Source organism: Acomys minous (genome assembly GCF_964271855.1).
Source record: "Acomys minous genome assembly, chromosome: 5".
NCBI classification, from domain to species: domain Eukaryota; kingdom Metazoa; phylum Chordata; class Mammalia; order Rodentia; family Muridae; genus Acomys; species Acomys minous.
In genome coordinates this window covers 67,449,340-67,474,395 of record NC_140494.1, presented here as the reverse complement: position 1 = coordinate 67,474,395, position 25,056 = coordinate 67,449,340, and the positions used below count along the sequence as shown (strand labels likewise).

The following is a 25,056-nucleotide window of genomic DNA, read 5'->3' as shown; positions in this document are numbered from 1 at the left end:
GTGATGACAAGTCAAACCTGAGAACAGACTGACCTTGGAGAAATTTCCTTTCTCAACTGTGTCCTTTTACCTGGATGAACCTGAGTCCTTTACTCTCAAAAATGAAATTGCTTCCTAACTTGAAAAGCTTTCTTCAGTAGAAAGTGACTTATCAGAAGTTGTGCAAGTCAGCATGGCTTCCTTTGCAGTGTGACACCTCTGCTATCCCTCTGGCAGGGCGGGAGGTGACCCTCACCTGGAAACCAAAGGAAAAGATCAAGGCGGCACAACTGCCACTGAAGAGCCTTCAGCTTATTGCCCGAGCTGAGTTTATGGTGTCAGGGACTCTGAAGGTAGAGTGCCTCCTGTATTTGGGGGCATATGTCATATGCAGAACTATAGGACTGGCACAAAGCAGTCCTGGTATCAGAGTGAACTTCACTGAAAAAAAAAAGCTTTTTTTTTTTGGATAGGTGAAATTCAACTTTATCTTATTAGATTAAGCCTAAGATAGCAAGATTTCTCAAAGTATCTTTCTCCATATGACAAGAGGCTGCGAATACATTCTCTAACCTTTCTCTGAAAACCAGCGCTGGGCGCTCTGGCTGCCTCAGATGACATCCAACAGGATTCTCTAGAAAGTACTTCCCTCCTCCCTCCCTCCTTCCTTCCCTCACTCCCTCCCTTCCTTTTTTGTCTGTAGGTGATCTATGTAGAGCATTAAGAAGACTGCTGTTGGATTTTCACATCATAAATATAATTAAAACAAAACAAAAAAATCCATCTTCCTACACAATGGTCTCCATGGGGAAACAGCTATTTTTAAAATAACAGGAAAGCTCAGCATAGTCAAATTAAGCAGCAGCATTAAACAGTAATTAATATTATCATTTTGCTCTTAAGAAAAAGTACTCAGATAGGTTTAATTTGCTGAAAATAGGCAAACTGTCTGCTAACAGGCAAAATATGGAGAAACCAATTCAAATATGGATGTATCAGGATCATATAATATATGCCTGACACCGGTGCGACACAGCTCTGCAGGCTGGGCACTAAGACATCTGTTGAATACATTTCTTCTACATGTATAAAAAGGATGTAAATCTTGCCCAAGTTTACAAAGGAAAAATAAATCTTGCTCAAAACGTTAAAGTTAAAATAAAAACATGGCAGTTGAAATCCAGTTATTACACAGGTATTAAAGTTTAATCAGGCAGACCTCAATGCTGCTGCTGCTGCTCCGAGCATGCAAAACACAGTTGTATCTGTGGGCTCCTGCCTAGTTTCATTATCAGCCCCGTTTCCCCCAGCCCAGTATGCCTTTCCCTTAACAAACAGCGCTTTGAAAGTAGAATCTACAGTTAATGGCAAAATCTTCACAGTAACATGTTAATAATGTATAGATGGCTGTCCAGGGTGTCAGTCCACTGGACCTTGGAAAGTCAATGTGATGCAGTTCTGTTCGCCAACTGTGGGCCCTTGTCTGCAGGCGGAGGAGACACTCTCTCCCAGTAAACTGTGTTCCGACATAGGTGAGCGGACCCCTGCCAACAACAACCCAACAGACCCAAATGTGTTTAAAAAAAAGATAGTTCCTTGCAGATCCTAACCTGCACAGGATGTGTCAAAAGCTGTCTCTTTGAAGAAATACATATCAAAAGTACCCAGGAGACACAAGCCCCAGGAAGTGTCCTGGGAGTGTCTCCTGCTATCCTCCATCCCTCCCATATAGAACTGTCCTTGTCCTTTCTTTAAGCTTAATGAATTAAAATCTAGTTGTTTGACTCTTTTGTCTTTATTTTTATTAAAGTGTAGTCTGGCCTTTTACAAGCCAGAGGCCCCCTTTCCCCCCTGGAAGGGACGCAGATTTTTCTTGCCTCAACCTGGCTGAATGCAACTGCCCTGCGTTCCTCCCTGCCAAAAAGGCCTTCTTCAAGGACTGATTCTCAAAATGGAGCCTTCTTCAGGTAGCCTCCAGAAGGCTGAAGAAAACTCTGGGGCCAGATTCTGAGCCCAGCCTCCGGGAGAAAGGAACCCACAGCCAACCAGCCGCGTGGTGCAGAACGGACCGGCGGCTTGAAATGCGTGGGTTCCGTGGGTCAGTGGAATCTGAAACCAGTACTTTGCAGACTTCTCTGAACACACGTGTCAGCAGGGGGAGAAAGCGTGAGTTGGGGGGTCCTGCGTCAACATAAAAATCCTGCCTCACAGCCCAGACAGAGAGGGCTATAGGGTCCCACAGTCCTGCACATGGGACACTCCCTCTCATTGACCTCTGTGTCGTTCCGATGGCCCCAGTTATGGTAGCCATGCATATGGCCGCAACTCAGGTATGCCCAGGGCGGCTTCTCCTCCACCCCCTCCTTCTGGTTGATCTAGGGAAGGCCAGGGCGTTGAGGCTCATGGGGCACTGGGGTTGGGTTGCATTCCTGCCGTGCTTCTGACTCGGAGTGTGAAAAGGGCCATCTGTAGTTCTCCAAAGAAGAGTGGCCCCACACAGGTCAATGGGGGAGCTGTCTTACAGGACACTGATCTCAGTTTTCACCTACAACAGGTTCAACAGATACACCTTTAAAAGCAAAATCTTCAGACTGTGGGGGCAAAGGCACCTCAACACCCTTTCCTCTGTAAGGGGAAAAACAGAAGACACAGGAAGGTAACATATGCAACTAAAAAGTACATGGGAATTGCCCTCCCCAGCCTCAGGACACATAAACGTTCAGGGTGAAACACTCAGAGCCTTTTAGGTTCGATTAATGCAGCAGTTACTTTAAGAGTCCCACAAACATTACACTTTTATCTTTAACTTTTTATGTGGAGAACACACCCATAGACCTTATACGGGATGAGTGCTGTCTTGCCTTTGAAGACCCACACTCTTCTAGCAGAGCGTCCAACACACTGCAGGTGACCCTTAGCTACGCACACCTTGATCTGTCTTTCACCCATGTTTTTCCTAAGGTCAGAGGCAGAAGTCTTCATGGAAAGCCTTTTGTTTTCAGAGGGCATCTGTCTGTGCCAAGCACCCCGTGCCTGCACAGGTCATTTACAGCTGACAAGCAGCAGGGTCAGGCACTGTCAGCAGGAAGCAGCCCACTGCTAATACTAGATGCATACTAAACCCTGAAGGGATCAAGGCTAAGGAGTCAGAACCGCAGTCTGCAGCAGTGGGAGGCAGGCATGCCTGGAACCGGGGGAGGCCACTGTCGCACAATGGCTGACACTACAGTCTGAGGCTTTTGGCCTGTTAAGGACCTGGCTCTGTCCTTTATAGCTGTGTGACCTTGGGGGTGGTTATTGGAGCATACTGCCATACTCTCCCCTTCTTTAGAATGTAGAAGGCGGCCCTGAGGGTTAAACAGATTACAGCAAGCTGAATTCTTGGAAGCGAGGTCTGGCATGTGTGGGTTCCTTTCCCCTAGAGGCTGGGCTGAGAATCTGGTCACAGAGTTTTCTTCAGCCTTCTGGAGGCTAGTTGAAGAAGGCTCTGTCCTGAGAACCTACCATGAAGGCCAGGGAGGGAGCAAGGTGCAGCCACACTCAGCAGGGGTTGAGACAATAAAAATCTGCATCCCTTTCAGAGGGGGAAGGGAGCCTCTGGCTTGTGAAAGGACAGACCGCACTTGATTAAAATAAAAATAGTCAAGAGTCAAAGAACTAGGTTTTATTTCACTAATCTTAATGATAAAAAAAGACAAAAAGAGAGAGCTGGGGGAGGGAAAGAATGGGGAGTGTGCTGCTAAACCTTCCAGCCTCTGGGTTTTTAAACTAAGAGTACTTGACTAGCAGGAGACACTCCCAGGACACTCACCCCCACCCTCCCACCCCACCCCCCACCCCGGGCTTGTCTCCAAGGTACCTTTGATATGTTTTTCTTCAAAGAGCCAGCTTTTGACACTTTTTGTGTGGGTTAGGGTCTGCAAGGAACTATCTTTTTAACACATTTGGGGCTGATGGGTTGTTATCAGCAGGGCGGTTGCTCACCTATAGCTTAACTGGAGGAAGAGGCTCCTTTGCCTGCAGACAAAGGCCCACAGGCATGCAGTAAGCATCATTGATGCTAATACTCTGATGAAGATAGGTCAGGATGGGTTCTGCAAGAATTTTTGCCAAGAGCCACCCTGTTAAGGGAGCTCACTAGGCATGTGGGCTGGGTAGGAGGTAATCTGGTGTCTGCAAGGTCTTGTACCATGATGCCCCTCCCCCCAAATGGCTTTCAGCCTCTGACATGCTGTCAGGAGCTATTGGCTTGGAGAAGTCCAGTAGGCATGAGAGATCTCTGGAGGTGATCTGATATTTGCAAGGTCTGTATCATGATGTACCCCAGAATTGCTTCCAACCTCTGACTACCATGTCAATTGTGCTTTGCTGCATCTCTCTAAAATCTAGCATTAGAGCCAGGCATGGTGGCACATGCCTTTAATCCCAGCACCTACAGAGGCAGAGGCAGGTGGATCACTGTGAGTCTAAGGTCAGCTTGGTCTACAAAGTGACTCCAGGACAGCCAGGACTACATTCATGGCCAGCCTGGTCTACAAAGCGAGTCCAGGATAGCCCAAGATTACACAGAGAAACTCTATCTCAAAAACCAAAAGTAAAAACATCTGGTATTGGTGTAAACTGTTATTTTCTGGGTACTGACCAGCTCAGATTGAGCAAACTTCCTACAGGATCTTGTTGAAGATGTACTGTTTGTTGTTTAGATGAATTAATCCCTGATTATGGAATTCCTGATTTGATTCAAATAGTTTTAAAAGTCAAAGTTAGTTTATGCCTGTAATAAATACCTTTGTGGACCTCCAGATGCCTCACTAAGGATAGCCTTGTAGTAGATTTGTGGCTTCAGATAAGCCTCCACTGCAGATGGCACCATGAATCCTGGTATTTCACCATAAATATAGGCAAGTTTATTTAAACTTTGCATGAACCTAAATGGAATGAAGCTACCTTGATATGTCTGAATTTACTCTGTTTCTTAGAATGACAGATAAAATTATTGTCTTGAGCTCATAATGAACTAAGAGATAGCTAGATAATGTATAATTAGGTCCGTCCTAATTGATAAGTGGTATACTTTTGTAAGTTTCAAACCCTATTAACCTTAGACTCTGCCAACGTTCATCATTCTGAACTTACTATGAGCTTATGTAATGGATACATAGATAAGAAAGGCTTAGCTTTAAAACATGTAACCAGTTTTATTTTAGAATTCATCTGTTTTGTGATTAATTTTAGTCTGTTGACTATGAGGTAATTCTCTTTTCTCAGAAGTATAAGTATGGTCATCAACAATAAATAGGGCTGAAATTGGGAAGCTTAACTTCAGTTGAAGTCGAGATGCCCAAATTCATCCACCCTTTCTCTTAAATGTATGTGTGTGAGTGGTTTATTCTCTCTCTCTCTCTCTCTCTCTCTCTCTCTCTCTCTCTCTCTCTCTCTCTCTCTCCTCTCTCTCTCATTTCTTACTTCCCTGTAGATTTGCAAATGAGCTAGCAGACTCATTTTTATCAGCCTAAGTTTACACCATCTCATTGGAGATCTCCGCAAAGAGGCCTGCCTGCAGATCAAAGAACCTCCTTTTATGACCCCTGTGCAGTTTCTGGCTAGAAGCTGCTTTTACAGCCTCATCCATAGGAAATTTGTGGTCAGTTTAAATTCTCCTCCTTGGCCGCAGTATAGCCAGTCCCTAGAGAAGAAACCTTGGGCTCTTTTTCCCCTTCCCTTCTTTCTCTTTCAATTGGTTGCCTGAGCCATCAGCTCTGGCCACCCAAGAGATGAAGCAAACAAGACAGACATCCACATGCAGCCCCAAAGACCCTACCCTGGACCTCTTCAGAGCAGCAGCCAAACATTAACAGATTTTTCCTGAATGGAGATTTGGAAATGACGTCAGGATCCAGGAGGAGGGTGATAAGAGCAGCACACCAGAGAGGTGTGATTACCCTAAGCATGGAGTGGACAAGGAACTCACATGGCCTTGGGAACTGAACAGGCTAGGGAACTGTAGGTGACAACATAGCACCAGGCACCAGGCCTGGGCTGGACAGCTGGGTGGAGAGGTCTGGGTGCCGAAAGAGAGTCAATGTGCCTTTCCTTAGCTCCCATCTAGCAGTAGTAGACAAGAGAGTCCCTAGGAAGGCCTTGTCTTGTGGTTATCCTGTTGTCTCCATGTCAACAGGTAAATCAGTTGATCTGGGTCAATCTTGTGTAAAAGTCTTGGATCATCAGAATCATTCTTGTTAGGAAATTGTTTTCACAATACCTTTCCAATTTACAATTTCTTTAAAAGTATTCAAATAAAACAGAGTTTGCCTGACCTTTCACAGAAAATGTTTTTCATGTGTATTTATTGGAGACACTAAGAAAAGGCTATTTTCTGTAAGGTGAAGGGGCCTTGCTTGTCTCTGAAAGGTGTGAAATAGAAATAATGAAAATGACACCCTAGAAGTAGGCCTCAGGTGTAGGACAGCAAACTGTCCACCAGGCCCCGCTTCCTTTCTCCATCCCAGAAACATCTCGTTGCCACTTTCATCTGAGCCCATAGACCACACGCCCTCACTGCTGTGTGTTTTGCCTATGGCTGCTTCGAGAACTGCCTCCCTTTCTATAACCCAGAGCTTCTCTCCTAGCTTCTATGCAACAAAGGAGGAGGGAAAGGTGAATAGGTCTTTTAGGGCTTGTGCCGCACTTATGGTGTGATCAGACCTCAGACTGCCACTTGGCAGTGACACTTCTGAGATGTCACCCTGTCGTAACAGGTCTGGCCTCAAGTAAAATATTCTTTTTCTTTTTTAAAGGATTTATTTATTGTATATGAATGCTTTATCTGCAGAAGAGGGTATCAGATCACATTATAGATGGTTGTGAGCCACCATGTGGTTGCTGGGAATTGAACTCAGGACCTTTGGAAGAGCAGGTGGTGCTCTTAACCACTGAGCCATCTCTCCAGCCCAAGTAAAATATTCGTTTTCCTCTGGTGAACAATACTGAGAATGCTACTAATTGCTAACCATGAACCTAAGGGAGGGTTCATGGCAAGTTGAGTATTTCTTAATTTTAGAAAATCTAGACTTTTGTTTAATTTAAAAATTTCACTCACTGTTTGATACTGCCCAGGATTTTTTCTGGATTAGTAAAGTGTTATGGGGGAAAGATGAATTCTGCAATGATAGTGTAATAAATGACTGTTCTCCTGGAGTGGCCCACCCTGAGGATAGACAGCCACACTTTCCAACTCTCCAGAGCCTGTAGCATTGCTTCTGGACCAGGGAACTGCACACCTGCCTTGCACCAAGGCTCTGAGCTTCAGCAGGGGAGAGTGACAGTTGCCACAAAGTGTCTGTGCTTTGGTCTGTTTTCCAGAATGGAGGCCACTGACTCACTAACTTTCCCCTCTCCTATGCCAACCTGGTCTCTCACAAGATAATCACATCTCCACAGACAGATATCTCTCACCATATTCAGGGCTGTGACTCCTCTGTAAAACCACCCTGGGAGTGCATCACCAGGACACCATTGGTGGTGAGTCTGTCCATGTGCCATCCATGTTCTTCCACTATGCTGCATTTTTCTGGAGAACAATACCACAGAACAGAAAAAGCCTGCTAAAGTGATACTTGAGAAGCAAAACTCCGGAGTATCCTTAAAATACATGGGAAGCCAGTCAGGCCTGGTGGCACACTCTTTTAATACCAGCACTTGGGAGGCAGAGGCAGGCAGATATCTGTGAGTTTGAGACCAGCCCCATCTACACAGTGAGTTCCAGGCCAGCCTGGTGTAGAAAGTGAGTCCAGGACAGCCAAGGCTACACAGAGAGACCCTGTCTTGAAAAAAGAAATACACAGAAAAGGTGGAAAAGAGCAGAGATGTCATTTTCTACTTAAAGCTGGAAAGTGGAGGATAAATGTGCTGCTCTGACAATGGGACAGAAGCTAAGCTGTCAGAAGCTGAACAATTCATCTCTGACCACCCACTGTATGTTCTCCTCAGGAGCTTAGCTAGGGCTGGCACCTGATCTCCTCACTCAGGGACCCCTTCCCCTGTGTCAAACCTGGAATCTAAGCCTTCAGTTCTTTCTTGAGTGTCACTTCCACCTGCTCTTACGCAGGTACCTGAAAAAATAGTCTAAAGAAGTACTTTTTATCAAACATACAAAATTTTAAAAATTAAGCCAACAATTGGGGGGCGAGTGTGTTTCCATGCAAACTGCTGTGTCTATCCTTGAGGCGATGGCAGCAGTGATAGGACAGACACCCTCTCATCCTCGTACATGCACTGCTTTGAAGCCCCTCCCCTTTCCCCTTCTGGCCCTGTGGCACTGCAGGGAGGATCAGAGTCCTGCTTCATGTAAACCCATCAGAGCAGCCCCAGGCTTGGAGGCCTTGTGACCACTGTGAGGTGGCTATGCCCAAGTACACAGCCACTTCTTTCTCAGGGAGCTGCCCCACACAAGCAGATGCTGGGAAACGCAGGAGCAGGTGGCAGACTCAGGAACAGACCTCCTCCTCTTCCCAACCCTCAGGTGGCCACTGCACCAGGGGAGGAGTGGGCAAGACAGAGAGAATCAGGTCCAAGATGTTGCAGGACCACTGCATCACCAGGGCTGAACTGGCTTTCCTCAGTACTTCCTGTCATATTTTCCTTTAGGTCACAATAGACAGTTTTCTCTCCACAACGATGTTCAGATTCAAGAGGTATTTGTATTAAGATAGGTTAGCTACTAAAGCTTTCAGGGTTAGTTTATCAAGTACCCCTTGAAGGCAGGGCTTTCTGTTTTCTGTTATCACATAAAACAGGGGATACAGCAAACGCTCACCTTTCAGTGAACAGCTAACAATTTCCTTTGTACACTAAAGATCTGAATTTGGCCACTTATTTTTCCCTTTGAAATAAACCTCCCAATTTCACCATAAATATATGTGTGCATGTGTATGTATATATATATATATATATATATATATATATATATATATATATATATATAATGTTAGCATATACTTTTTAATTAATACAACAAATACAACAACAACAGCTGAGTAATCTACAGAGTGTTTTCTTTTTATTGAGGCAGGGTCTCTCTGCAGTACGACTGGCCTTGAACTTATAACCCTCCTGCTTCTCTCTCCTGAGTGCTGCATACACGTGGCCAGGTTTTTAACACTGCCTTGGGCTGTTCTTAAAACTAAAACATCGGGGAGTTCCAAGATGACAGCGAGCAGCGTGCACCTTGCTTAGACGCCAGAGAAACCAAGGCAGAAAATTGGACTTATTTCATAAGCAGGAACACCAAGTTCCCCACCCAACTACAGGGGGAGAAACCATAGTGCACCAGGAACAAACTAGGGACAACCTTGTGCAACCCCAAACACGGGGGAAAAGCGCAGACCCCCCGAGGAGCAGAGCATTCGCAGCGACAGCAGCAGCAGCGGCAGCCCACAGCTAAAGCAGAGCGACAGGATAGCAGTGGTGGCTGTGGCGCCAACAACACTAGCAGGGCTTGCTGAGGTAGGCCTCGAGGGACAAAACACTCGCAGTGGTGATTGGCGGGGCGGGGATTGGTGAGCTCAGCAGCGGGAAGTGGCAAGCAACAGGGGCTGCAAGGGACTGTGTGCAGTGACCGTGGGTGACAGAGAATGGACCAGTGCCTTGTTTCAGTGGAGAGTGGCAACCAGCAGGGAGAAAGGGGAGGTCAGACTGCTGAATGGATCAGTGCTCCAAAGTGGAGTAGCCTGTTTATAGAGCAAAAGATTAACAAAACAAAAGTCACACAGCATCTGACATCTAAATCACAGATTCATTGTGTGGTGAATCCCTTAGAGGAGACAAACAGCCAGAGGAGCCCTATAAAACCACAGAATCTAGGTGGTAGAGCTCAAACAAATAAAGACACGGAAGGCAGAGTCTGAGAACCCAGTATAGAAAACAGCTCCTTATCAAAGGTACTCACCCCCAAGACCACCAGCTTGGAAAGCCCAAGCCTCCTAAGCAGATGCCTAAAGGAAAGAATAAGAGGTCTAATAACAGAAATCAAGACATTTTGGCTCCACCAGAAAGCCCAGAAACCAACAGATATCCTACTATGGCAGAGTCATAGGAAGATGACCTCAAAACCATGCTTATACAGCTTTTTTGAGAACTATAAAGAGGAAATGAATAGAGCCTTCCAGGAATTCCAGGATAGCACAAACAAGTGAATAGAAGCCATCTGGGAGAAACAAGATACCACAAGCATACAGGTGAAGGATTTAAATAAAACAATTCAAGACACTAAAACAGAGTCAGACAATATTAAAATATCACAAATCGAGAAAAAAAGTGAAATGGAACAATTAAAAAAGGAAGCAGGAATCCAACAGACAAGTATAACTAACAGAATCCAACACATGGAAGAGAGAATCTCAGGTGCTGAAGATACAATAGAAGTAATGGATACTTCTCTCAAAGAAAACCTTAAAACAGAAAAATTAGGGACACAAAGCATCCAAGAAATTAAAGACACCATGAGAAGGCGTAACCTCAGAATTATAGGAGTTGATGAAAAGGAAGATGCAAAGTTCCAAGGTTCAGGGAATGTTTTAAAGAAAATTTTACATGAAAACTTCCCCAATCTACAGAAGGAGATACCCTTGAACATACAAGAGGCCTACAGAACACCAAATACACTAGACCAGAAAAGAAATTCATCCCGGCACATAATAATCAAAGCACTAAACCTGCAGTATAAAGAAAAGATACTAAAGGCTGCAAGAGAGAAAGGCAAAATAACATATAATGGTAGATCCATCAGAATTACACCTGACTTTTCAACAGAGACTATGAAGCCAGAAGAGCCTGGTCTGAGATTATGCAGACTCTAAGAGACCACAGATGTAAACCTAGGCTACTATATCCAGCAAAACTTTCAATCAACATAGATGGGGAAGTCAAGATATTCCATGACAAAACCAAATTTAAACAGTATCTAAACACCAACCCTGCTCTACAGAAAATAGTAGAAGGAAAACATCATCACAACGATAGCAGCCACACCCAAGAAAATGCATCATACTGATAAGTGCACACCAGCAAAACCAAAACAGACATGCCACACATAATCACCACTAACTCCACAATAAAAGAATCCAATAACCATTGGTGAATACTATCTGTCAATATCAGTGGTCTCAACTCCCCAGTAAAAAGGCACAGGCTAAAAAAATGGATGCAAAAACAAGACCCTTCAATATGTTGCATTCAAGAAACACATCTCATCAACAAAGACAGACATTACCTGAGAATAAAAGGCTGGAAAAATTTTTGTCAAGCAAATGGTCTCAGGAAGCAAAGCAGGAGTAGCCATTTTAATATCCGACAAAATAGACTTTCACATAAAAGTGATCAAGAAAGATTGAGAAGGACACTTTGTCCTAATCACAGGAAAAATCCACCAAGAGGACATCACCATCCTAAATATCTATGCCCCAAATATTAGGGCACCTGCATTTGTAAAAGGAATACTTTTAAAGTTTAAATCACTCATTGATCCCAACACAAAATAGTGGGAGACCTCAACACACCACTATCACCAATGGACAGATCCTCAAGGAAGAAATTAAGCAGAGAAATAATCATGCTAACAGAGGTCATGAATCAAATGGACCTAACTGACATTCACAGAGCTTTCTACCCAAATAGAAAAGAACATACTTTCTTCTCTGCACCACATGGAACCTTTTCCAAAATAGACCATATAATTGATCACAAAACAAGCCTCAATAGGTACAAAAAATTCAAATAATCCCTTGCATCCTTTCAGACCACCATGCCCTAAAGCTGAGCATCAACAACAATAGAAATAACAAAAAGCCTATGAACACATGGAAATTGAACAATCTTCTACTCAGTGACAACTGGGTTAGGGATGAAATACAGAAAGAAATCAAGACTTCCTAGAGTTTAATGAAAATGAAAGCACAACATATCCAAACCTTTGGGACACAATGAAAGCAGTGCTAAGAGGAAAATTCATAGCACTAGGTGCCTTCACAAAGAAACTGGAGACATCGCATATAAGCAACTTAATGGAACACTTGAAAACTCTAGAAAAAAAGAAGCAGACACACCCAAGAGGAGTAGATGGCTGGAAATATCAAACTCAGGGCTGAAATCAATAAGTTAGAAATGAAGAAAACAATTCAGAGAATCAATGAAACGAAGAGCTGGTTCTTTGAGAAAATCAACAAAATGGACAAACCCTTAGCCAAACTCACTAAAAAGGAAAGGGAGAGTACACAAATTAACAAAATTAGAAATGAGAAGGGAGAAATAACAACAGATACTGAGGAAATCCAAAGAATCCTTAGGTCTTACTTCAAAAGCCTATATGCCACAAAATATGAAAATCTAAAGGATATGGACAATTTCCTTGATAAATTCCCCTTTCCAAAGTTGAATCAAGATCAGGCAAACAAATTAAACAGTCACATATCCACTAAGGAAATAGAAGAAGTCATCAAAAGTCTCCCAACCAAAAGCCCTGGGCCAGATGGATTCTACCAAACCTTCAAAGAAGAACTAATTCCAATACTCCTCAAACTATTCCACAAAATAGAAACAGAAGGAACTCTTCCAAACTCATTCTATGAAGCTACAATCACCTTAGTACCGAAACCACACAAAGACCCAACAAAGAAAGAGAATTTTAGACCAATCTCCCTTATGAACATAGATGCAAAAATACTCAATAAAATTCTTGCAAACCGATACAAGATCACATTAAAAAGCTCATCCATCAGGACCAAGTAGGTTTCATACCAGGCATGCAGGGGTGGTTCAATATAAGGAAATCCATTAATGTAATTAACATATAAACAAATTGAAGGAAAAGAATCACATGATCGTCTCTTTAGACGTGGAAAAAGCATTCAACAAAATCCAACACCTTTTCATGCTAAAAGTCTTAGAGAGATCAGGTATACAAGGCACATATGTAAACATAGTAAAGGCTATATACAGAAAACCTATTGCCAACATCAAGCTAAATGGCAAGAAACTTAAGTCAATCCCACTGAATTCAGGGACACGACAAGGCTGCCCACTCTCTCCATTGCTCTTTAATGTAGTACTCGAAATCCTAGCTAGAGCAATAAGACAGCTAAAGGAAATCAAGGGGATACACGTAGGAAAGGAAGAAGTTAAAGTTTCCCTTTTTGCAGATGCTATGATAATATATATCAGCGATCTCCAGAAGTCAACCAAAGAACTCCTACAGCTGAAAAACAGCTTCAGCAAAGTGGCAGGATACAAAATTAACATGAAAAAGTCAGTAGCCCTCCTGTGTATAGAGGACAAAAAGGCAGAGAAAGAAATTAGGGAAACCACTCCCTTCACAATAGCCTCAAACAACATAAAATATCTGGGAGTAAATCTAACCAAGCAAGACCTATATGAAAAAAACTTCAAGTCTCTACAGAAAGAAATTGAAGAGGATATTAGAAAATGGACAGATCTCCCATGCTCATGGATTGGGAGAATAAACATAGTAAAACTGGCCATCCTACCAAAAGCAATCTACAGATGTAATGCAATCCCTATCAAAATACCAATGCAATATTTTACAGAACTAGAAAGATCCCTCAACTTCATATGGAAAAACAAAAAACCCAGGATAGCTAAATCAATCCTATACAATAAAGATCTACTGGCGAAATCTCCATCCCTGATCTCAAGCTGTATTATAGAGCAACAGTAATAAAAACAGCATGGTACTGGTACAGAAATAGGCCAATCGACCAACGGAATCAAATTGCGGACCCAGATATACACCCACACACATATGGCCATTTGATTTTTGACAAAGAAGCCAAAACGATACAATGGGGGAAAAGGGCGTTTTCAACAAATGGTGCTGGTCCAATTACATCTAAAAAATGCAAATAGATGCATATTTATCACCCTGTACAAAACTAAAGTCCAAGTGCATCAAAGACCTCAACATAAAACCAGACACACTAAATCTGTTAGAAGAAAAAGTGGATAAAACCCTAGAACTCATTGGCACAGGAGACAAATTTCTGAATAGAACACCAACAGCTCAGGCTCTAAGATCAACAATTAATAAATGGGACCTTATGAGGCTGAGAAGTTTCTGCAAGGCAAACAACACTGTTAGCAGAACAAAGCAAAAGCCCACAGATTGGGAAAAAATTTTTACCAACCCTACATCTGACAAAGGGCTGATATCTAAAGTATATAAAGAACTCAAGAAATTAAACACTACCAAACCAAACAACCCAATTAAAAAATGGGGTTCAGATCTAAGCAGAGAATTCTCAAAAGAGGAATGTCGAATGAGAAATACTTAAAGAAATGTTCAACATCCCTACTCATCAGGGAAATACAAATCAAAATGATCTTGAGATTCCATCTTACATTTATCCAATTAGGTGTATCAATAACACAAGTGACGACACATGCTGGAGAAGATGTGGCAAAAGGGGAAATCTTCTCCACTGCTGGTGGGAGTGCAAACTTGTTCAACCACTCTGGAAAGGAATGTGGCGCTTTCTCAGAAAATTGGGAATAGCTCTACCCCAAGACCCAGCTATACCACTCCTGGGCATATATCCGAAAGATGCCCCACCATGCAACAAAAACATTTGTGCAACTATGTTCATAGCAGCCTTATTCATAATAGCCAGGACCTGGAAACAACCGAGATGCCCCTCAATTGAAGAATGGATTAAAAAAACTGTGGTACATCTACACAATGGAATACTATTCAGCTATTAAGAACAAGGAAATCTTGAGTTTTGCTGGCAAATGGATGGAGTTAAAAATGATCATCCTAAGCGAGATAACCCAGACCCAAAAAGACACGCATGGTATATACTCACTCATATGTGGATTTTAAACCAACACCGACATCCTAGGAGAGACTCCACCCAGCAGGACATAGGGACATTTACAGAGACTTAAAGCTGGACAATGGACAGAGTCTTGAGTGTGTAGAGTGGCCCAGTCAGGCCACACAGGAAGAGGTCATATATAGTACAGGGGATATTAGATAAACTAAGATCAGATGGTAGGGGAGGAGAGCTCCCCTATCTAAGGACTAGGGGAAGGAGGGAAAGGGGTTGAGAGAGGGGATGGGATCGGGGGTAGATGAGGGAGGGGGTGGGATCAGGAGGGGAAGAGAGAGGGGTCCACAATTGAGATGTAAAGAACTCAAACTACAGAACAAGCAGGTAATTTATATTCCTAATCACACTACATGGGAATAGGTCTGAGACTGGCAGAGGTATAAATGTATAGGCATAGAGAGGCCTCATGTGGACCACAGAAACTCTGTGAATTACTATTAGAGGCCTTTACTAGTAAGGAAAGAAGGAAGATTTGTAAATGCTTTATGTCGACCCATACACTTTAATTGTTCCGGGCATCCCGCAAACCTCATACAATTATAATGTTAGAACTGGATAATACTTGTAAGAGATTGTGTTTTCAGAACAAAATAACCAGCTGGATCAGACTTGAGAGGAATCAATCCCCCCCAGCACAATGGCACTGATATCCTGCATCCTCCTAGATCCAGCCCTGGATGATTCTGTTCCTTTTACTCATCAGAGTTGGACAGCTTCCTGAACAATATTGTAGAAAACTTCTGATCCAATTAGGACCACCATTGCAATCTCCTACTAAGCCTGGAATCTCTCAACATTTAAAAACTGAATCACAAATGAAATCACTATATTGCTTAAGCATTCTCTCCAATTTTGGGGGGCCCACTCCAAAGTATTATGTGCCCCAATTGAACCTGACGAAACCTTAAGAGAACGATGCTCCATTCCCTCAAAGGGGGTGGGGAGCACGGTTGTATAGGTTGCGGTATGTTTGCCTGTTCTAATTGGGAGGTGGTCATAAGTCAATATTGGTCTTATACAGAGAAAAAATTAGGGGAAACACAGGAATGTCTCTCTTTGCCTTTATCTTGCATACATAGGCAAGGAGATGGGAGCTGAAAGGAAAGAGAGATTTAGGGACATAAAGGGAGGATAGAACAAAAGCTAGATGATTGAACCTACTCCTTAACTCAAGGCCTTAATTGTTACTTATAGTGAAGGGTATGTTTAAGTCCTTGCGATAGAGTTCAATATATTGATACAAAACATGGGGATGTCAAATAATTGGCAGATTTTAACACAAGAATATATATCCTAAGTCTAACAGATAGATATGACTATATCGATATATGAGGTAAAATAGTTGAATAAGGTCTTCAAAAGCCTCAGAGACACACAGAATATAGCATTTAAAGTTGTTCTCACAATCCTAAACTTCTTTGACAACAAGACAAGTTAACTCCTGACAACAACTAGCTGACCTCAAAGATGATGATGAGCATCAAAGAGCCTTCTTATGGACATGGCTTCAAAGGTGGCAAAATAACAACTGGGCAAATTGTCCTCGTTCCACCACTAACAGAATCTGCCTAAAAATGGGCAATTTAGATGCAGGCAGAGTAGACGGCTGCACTCTGCCAAGTCAGGGTAAGCAAGTCCTCTATAGTTCCTGCCCTGGGAACAAGTCTGGCAGAAATATAGGCCAGAAAGCTGAAGATGAGGCTCCAACATTATACAGTGTATTGGAGGACTGGTCAGGAGGTAAACTGTCTTAAGTAAATTTGTACATTTTGGAAACTGCTAACCCACACTGCTGGTTCACTCAGGAATTTAAGTTTTATTCCTTCTCAAGTCTCTGAGGGGCATTGAAAACAAGATCATATAGTTCTTTTTCTGTTTTTGTTTTTGTTTTTGGTTTTTCGAGACAGGGTTTCTCTGTGTAGCCTTGGCCATCCTGGACTCACTTTGTAAACCAGGCTGGCCTCGAACTCACAGCGATCCGCCTGCCTCTGCCTCCTGAGGGCTGGGATTAAAGGCGTGTGCCACCATGCCCGGCTTGATAATAGAGTTCTTTAACCAAGTTTAGCTGGTTGGGGGACAAGATCATTTTAGATCAAGATAAAGAAGTTAGGCTATTAGAGTTGAGATAAAATAGATATTGAATCTCATTCAGAGATCTAGACTCAACAAGACAGGAAAAACACTTACTTCAAAGGAGACAGATGCAGATGGCCAAGTCACTATGAATGTAACATATATAGTACTCAGTATTCTCATGATTGTCACATGGTTCTCCCTGCTGTATGTAGTTTGTTTTACACATGTGTGATAAAATAAAAGTATATATATATAAAGAAAAAAAACCCTAAAACATAAAAAAAAACCTTCTAACTACAGACTTCACACTAAGCATGTTCTCTGCAATTAACTCCATCACAGCAGTGGTGGAGTTCTGAAACCAGAATATATTGTAGAACTTACTCCAAGAAATATATTTCTGGAAGAGTCAAATCCAGCTGAGAATACTAATGCTGTGTATGGCTTGTTCCTGTCACACATGATCCTGCAGGCAAACCTAGAGGTGGTGCTCTGTGTGATCTGGGCATCATAGATCTGACTGCCAAAAATGGTGTTGATGACCATGAAGTTGATAGGCCTCTCTGTTGATCTGCCCACTTGAAGAAACCAAACACTCTCATGACTCATATGAAAACCATCAGGCTCTGTGTTGTACTCACAGGAACAGGGACTTGGGACACTGTCAGCTTCCTTATCTTTGTTTAACTGACTTCATGCTCTTCCTTGTTATCTAAGAGAGAAGTTACAGGGAATAAGGATCAGATCCTTTCTAAAATCTAGTTCATTTTATCAATGGACCAAGACCTAATGGGACTGATATGACCCCTCCCCCACTACACACGTGTGTGCATATGTGCATGCATGCATGCATGCGTGCATGCGTGTATGCACACACAGACCCACAAGCATGTATAAGCCAGAAGACAGTCTTAGATATCATCTTCAGGGATGCCATTCACCTGCTATGAGAAGTCTTTCTTTGTCTGTAGTTGACCAGTTAGGCTGGGCAAGCTGTTCAGCCAAGCTGTAGTGAGCCCCATTTCCACCTCTCCAGTGCTGAAGTTACAAGCACACATCACCACCCTTCGTTTGGGTTCTGGGGCTTAAACTTAGGTCCTCAGGTTTGTGAGCTCCTCTCAGCCTGAGGTGGGTGTGTACAAATGCACAACACTACAGGTATAATGCTGCACAGTAGATTCCTAGATCTTAGTCATTTTGTTTAAGTGCAACTTTAGCAAGAAAGCTCAATTTTCTATTCTGGGAGAATGAATGATATTAGATTTTCTCTCTTGGATCAAGTTGGAAATACTACTTTTACAGCAAACTCCTCTTTGTTTTCTATTTTCAGAGGAAGCAAACTTTTAAAGAAACAAAGGGACTCTGCTTGCTAAACTCCCTAAGTCAGTCAGTCCATGAACAAACAAAGTGCTTACCCTGGAGGACAGAGGGAAAACACTGGCTGCCATTGCTCAGTGAACATGAGAACATGGGATGTGGGGCTTACCCAAGTCAGCCCAAAGCTCGGAGTGTAAGTGGAGGGAATATTTAAAAGACTGCTCTTAGCACTTCATGTCTAGATTAAAATGAAACCTCTCTGGAGAGGGCTAAAGTTGCCACCAATGTTATTGTTGCTTCCTTTCCTTGGTAAGATTTCAAAGCTGCCAGGAGATCATATTTCACTACATATTAGAGTCCTAACAGAGCCTTTCCTGTTCAGTAGATTCCACTGAAACAGGTCTTGCCTTCCCCTGTTAACTAAAAGCACATTTGCTTATGTGTAGGGACATCCTCAGGGTGTGATATTAAACACGTATGTACTGATGCTCCCTATCTGTCTGCCTGAAGGCAGCAACAAACATGGCCTCCAGTCGAAACCATTTACATGAAGGCGAAGAATGCCTCACTGAGTACACCCAAATGTCCTCGCCTGAAAACAGAGGATTCAGGAGCTGCCCGTGGGATGAACATATAGGCCCTGACATGTATGCACATAAGGACATGAAAATCAACTTCCATGGTGTTTTTATTTTGATCATGAATTCTATCTGAAAAGATAAATGATGTAAAATATATGATTTTTTTAAATCCAAAGGAATAAAGTAAAAAGAAGAGCTGCTCCATCCTTTAGCTCCACATGCTTCCCAGCAGGTCATGAATTTCCTTTGTAAACTTCTCCTCTATGTCCCCATGCACAGAGTACCCATACCAAGCCAACAAGCATTACTTCTTTCTTGTTTATTTAATGGCCTTTAATTCCTTGATCCAGTGAAATGTGCCTGGGATAAACGAAGTTACTAGTTTCACTGGAACCCATCAACCCAAGCAGATGTATATTGCTTAGCTATATGCATTTCAGGCTTAGAAAACATGTAACTTGCTTAAAAATGCAACATAAAAATCTAAAGGAGAGATAGCATAAAGCCATACAACATAAGCCATATTTATAAAGCTGGGCAGACTCCCCTCTGCTGGATTAGTTTTCAAGATGTGTAGCGCCCACGCTGCATATACCCCGATGTATCGAGCGAGGGACAACGAGTTGAAGAATCACTTCAGACAGCAGGTCATCCATTCTAAGAGAATGCTGTTTAATAAGGAGGGCCAAGGACTTTTATACAGTACAGAGGCAGGTAGAAAAATACAAGACTATGTAGATGGGAAGTCCCCAGGACAAGAGGAACCATGTAACCAACGTAACCAGGGTGCAAAACAGGAACTTGTGGTCAGCTCAGCAAGGCACAATGTTCACAACAGGAAGCTGCCAGGACAGAATAACAATTACATACCAGCCAGGGCATAGCCCCAGGGGGCCCAAGCCTAACAGTTACCAACAGGTACTACCTTCATATAAATTAAATGAGCTCCTGTCTTAGGTTGCCAGGACATTAGTCATCTGCCTTACCCATCCTTGGTACAGCTTCTCAAAACACAGTCGCTCTGTCTTAGGTTGGCAGGGGCCTCCATCATTGGATACTCATTTATCAAGGCTAAACCAAATTTTGGGCAGTGGGATTATCCAATGCCAGGGATACAAGGACCTGTTCGGTCTAGAACTGTTGAATGGCCTGTTGTTTTTTCATGTAGAAGCATTGGTCACCTTAGCTGGGGTAATGCAAGCATGATAATACATAGGATAACAAGGAAGGATATGAACATCCCACAAATTATCAATTTGTTCTTGCAACAAGGCTGTCTGCTGATTAAGATTCTGAACAGTCAATTGAATCATGAAGTCCAATGAATTTTGAGTAGATAGGGCACTGGCCACCTCCTCAAAAAGTTTGTCCAAAGTCTAAATTCTGGGGGATGACAATTCTAGTAGCTGTTGCAGCAGTGGCAGCTAAAGCGATGGCTCCGATAATGGCGGCAGTGATGTCAAAGTCTCTCTTTTCTTGAAAGAGGATCAAACTGATCTCTTCTGTATGCTTCACTGGAAATGGAACTACTCCAGGCACTCGTACTCGTGATGCTCCTGCCTCTGCTTCCTTCAGCAAATCCTACCGGTGTACACCACCACAACTGGCGTCACGATCGGGGGACTTTTCACTGGTGTCCATGCTGCCTCCTGAAGGCTGATGGGCAGATGGATGAGAGACAGGATGCACACAGCACCCAGGAACCCAAATGGGTACCTCATTGTCCTGTGGGAAAACACAAGCAGAGCCTCAGGCCCATACCAAAAGAGGATCCAGACCCTTTCATACACCAGTGGACAGATCCTTCCACTTCACCATTCTTTTATGTCTTGTAGAAGGTCTCCAATGTTTATCTGCAGCAGGAGCATCAATAGTTTAAAATTTTAAAATATATAATATATAGGCTAATTGTGGATGTGGGGTAGTTTTTCCGCTGTATTCACCCTTCTTTATCTTATATAAATAAGCTTTAAGTATATGGTGTGCCCATTCTATAATCGCTTGGCCCTGCGGATTATGGGGAATGCCAGTCTTATGTAAAATATCGTAGGAAGAGAGAAAGGATGCAAGCCCTGCACTAGTATAGGCTGGTCCATTATCAGTTTTTAATTGTTTGGGAGTCCCCATGTATGAGAAGGCCAGCAATAAATGCCTTGACAGCCTTAATTTTTTCTCCTGAATGGGCAGATGAGAAAAGGAGTCCAGAATATGTATCAATGGAAACATGTGCAAACTGCAATTTACCAAAACTAGGAACATGAGTAACATCCATTTGCCAAATGTGATTAGGCATGAGTCCCTTAGGATTGACTTTAGAATGTAAAATAGGAAGGAATTCAGCACATGATGATCAATCCTTTACTATTTGGATGACTTGATTTCTAGATACTGCAGTATGGTGTCACAAGGATTGAGCATTAAGATGAAACTTGGCATAAAGTTGGGGAGCTTCATCCATACCGGTCGCTTGAAAACAAAGCATGGGCGTTTGAGTTAACTGGTCTGCCTTGTGATTTCCTTCAGCTAAGGGACCAGGTAAGGAAGAGTGAGCTTACAAATGCCCAATGAAGATGGGTGAGATTCGACACCAAATAAGCCCTTGTAATTCCAACAGCAAGGATTGTACATTAGAGAGAGGTGAAATATATGGACAAGTCTTTAGAGGGCTAAAATTTGAGTTACATACTTACTATCAGAAAAAATATTAAGTGGCTGGTCAGGAAAGAGTTGTAAAGCTAATATAACTGTCTATAATTTAGCTAATTGTGCAGACCAAGTAGGTACAGTTACGGACTTGCTTACAGACTCTTATACTATGACGGCAATACTTTTAGAGGTTTCATCAGTATACACCACTCTGGCCTTAGGAATAGGTTGTTGTTTAATTATTTTAGGAAAAGTCACAGGATGTTACTTTAAAAAGTCACTCAACTTATTAGGAGGATAGTGATTATCAAATTGACTAGAAACAGAGGACAAAAATATGGTCCAGTCATCATTATTGTTTTGTAACTCTAATAATTGTGCTTCAGAAAGTAGTGTAATAATATGATCTGGGTTTTTACTGAAGGTTTGCATACTAATTTTACAAGCTTTGAAAAGAAGCAACACCATAGCCTGTGGATATGACAGAACCATTTTTTCAGGCAACACTTTTGACTGAACCCATAAGATGGACCCAGTTTGCCAAAACAGCCCAGTGGAGGCATGGGTTGTACAAAAGATTAGTCACTGTAATGTTTGTTTCTAATCTACATAATTAACATGTGCTTTGGTCAATGCCTCTTGCACTATCTGCTTACATGCACGTCCCTCAGGTGTTAATATTTGGGCAGAGGAGGGATCTGGATTACCCTGCAGGATATCAAAAAGAGGCTTCAACTGACCAGAGGAGATTCCTAGGCTAGGTCAGATCCAATTGATGTCTCCTACGAGCTTTTGAAAATCATTTAAGGTTCTCGAAGAATCTAAATGCAAGGCAATCTTTTGTGGCTTGATGCCATTTTGAAGAAGTTGATGGCCTAAATATTGATAGGGGTGTTGTTGTTGAATTTTCTCTGGGGCTATCTGTAATTTGGCTTGTTTTAATACTCCTTGTAAGGCTGCTAAGGCATCCGAGGCTTCAGATTCCAGTTGGGCCGCTATCAAGATATCATCTATGTAATGAATGAGATATATTTTGGGATACAGCTTTCTAACTGGTTTGATGGCAGCAGAAACGTACATTTGACACATGTTGGGACTATTGGCCATACCCTGAGGTAAGACTACCCATTGGTACCTCTTATAAGGCTCCTTAAAGTTTCCATATGGGACACTAAAAGCAAACCTATGAGAATCCTTAGGATGCAAAGGGCTGGTAAAAAAGCAATCCTTGAGGTCAGTCACTATCATATGCCAGTCCTTTGGAATGGCAACTGGAAGAGGCAATCCGGGTTGAGTACCCCCATTACTATCATGGAGAGATCGACTGCATGGAGGTCTTGCAACAACCTCCACTTACCAGACTTCTTTTTAATAACAAAAATAGGAGTATTCCAAGGTGACATAGAAGGTATTATATGGCCAGCAGCTAGTTGTTCTTGAACTACAGCATTAGCATCCTCCAGCTTTTCTTTAGAAAGGGGCCATTGTTCTACCCAAACAGGGTCATCTTTTCTCCATGTTATAGGAGGCTGCGTTACAATGGCTCCTGTGGAAAATTTCATAACCCTGTTCTATCATAGGGACAACGAGTCTCTTGAGCTAAATCAGTTATGGGTTGAGCATTACCCTGAAGATGCTTTCCCAGGCTTTGGCCAGGGCAGTATCCCTGTTGCTGTAACATCTTTTGTACAGAGGGTGTAATTAAAACAGCTCCCATTCCCTCCAGAATATCTCTTCCCCATAAATTAACTGGAACATGATGTAAAACATAGGGCTGAAAAACTTCTGTATGCCCTTCAGGATCTCTCCAAGTTAAGAGCTGTACGCTCCGAAGGGGACCAGGATCCATCCCAATACCCTGCAGATGAGTATCACTTTGTTGCAATGACTAAACCTTAAGCCAAAAATTATGTGAAATTACAGAGGTATCAGCTCCAGTATCCAAAAGTCCTTTAAACTCTTTGCCATTGGTTGTGAGTGTCATGGTGGGGCAACTATTCATGGCAGCTACCCAAAAGGCTTCAGATTCTGTGGAACCAAACCATTGTCCTTCTCTTGTGTCTTTTAAGAAGGGGTGGAAGTTTTAAACTGAGGCAACAGGACAAGTTGAGCCACTTGGGAACCCTGAGGTATAACAAGGATACCCTTAGTGGTTTCCATCATTATTTTTATTTCTCCCATCGTATCTGGATTAAGGACTACTGGTATGACCTTGAGGCCTCTCATTAGAACATTACTGGAACCCAGCAGTAAGCCAATTGTTCCTGTGGGTAGGGGGCCTTTGACCCTTGTACCTATGGCTTGGAGACCCATCGGTGGAGTCAGTATGACTCTGGAGGAGGTACAGAGGTCCAGTCCTGCACTTGCTGCTGTACCTCTGATGATGTCTCTGATAGAAAGGGGTTTCTTTGTGGGATAAAATGTGCATGTCTCTGTGCGAGTGTCTGCAAGGCTCCATACACCCACTGTGTTGGGGCCTGGAGCAGACCCTGAGACCCGTTTCCCTGTAAAGGTCTACCTTGCTTGTCCATTTTAGAGTGGCACTCATTTGCCCAGTGATGTCCATGATTTACATCGAGGGCACAACCCAGGTTTGCCTGGCCCTGTGGGAGGCACTCTAGTGCCTTAACAGCCTTGGGTACATTCCTGCTTGAAATGCTCTTCTTGTTGTCATTGGAAACAGGTCTTAGGCCTAGCTCCACCGGAATATGCTTTCCCTTCTACAGTGGAAGCAAGGACTTGTCCCATGATATGTGTGGAGTTAATGTCCCGGGCAAATTTTTAAATAATCACCAACACTCTTGCTTTTATGTGGTCACAAGGCATCTTGACAGTATTTGTTAGCATTTTCAAGGGCCAATTGCTTGATAATAGGCATGGTTTCTTCTACATCCCCAAATATCTGACCAGCTAACTGCATAAGGCGATCTACAAATTCCTGAAATGGTTCAGAGGGCCCTTGAATTACCTTGGACAATTGTTCTCCTGCCCCATTGTTAGGTAAATATTTCCATGCCCGGTGGGCACAAGTAGCAATTTGAGCATACACAGCTGGGTCATAATGAATTTGAGCTTTCAAAGCGGCGTATTGCCCCATGCCTGCAAGCATATCTACATTCCTTTGAGGAAAGCAGGCTGCAGCATTCTGAGTGGCAGTTTGTATGCATTGCTCCTGATAATTGCTGCACCAAAGCAGGTAGTTGCTACTGGCAGAGACGGCCCAACACATTTGTTGCCAATCACTGGGTGTCAGGTATTGAGTATTAAGAGATTCAAAAATTGCTACAGTAAAAGGGGCATGAGGGCTATAAGCCATAACTGCATCTTTCAATTGTTTTATGTCCTTAAATTGAGGAGCCTCATGCTGTCTTTGAGCCTGTCCTGGATTATTGGGGTTAGGCACTTTTATCACAGGAAAAATAACTCCTTTTGGAGGTGCAGAGGCCTCAGGCAAAGAGAATTGACTCTGAAAATCAGGATTATATGGTGCAGGTCAATCCTTGTCTCTTTTACTATCTGTCCCACCCTCTATAGTCACTTTGTGTAAAGGCTGTTTC

The 25,056-nt window shown here is 42.8% G+C and overlaps 1 pseudogene across 1 annotated transcript; it reads right to left on the bottom strand.

The window, feature by feature from the left end:
- Positions 1-1,911: 1,911 nt before the first annotated feature.
- Positions 1,912-17,551, bottom strand: LOC311598374 (E3 ubiquitin-protein ligase pellino homolog 2-like; annotated as a pseudogene). The gene is made up of 3 exons: positions 17,340-17,551; positions 7,362-7,549; positions 1,912-2,524 (listed from the first exon to the last, which is right to left on the bottom strand). The product of its transcript is annotated as an E3 ubiquitin-protein ligase pellino homolog 2-like (transcript).
- Between the last annotated feature and the right edge of the window lie 7,505 nt (positions 17,552-25,056).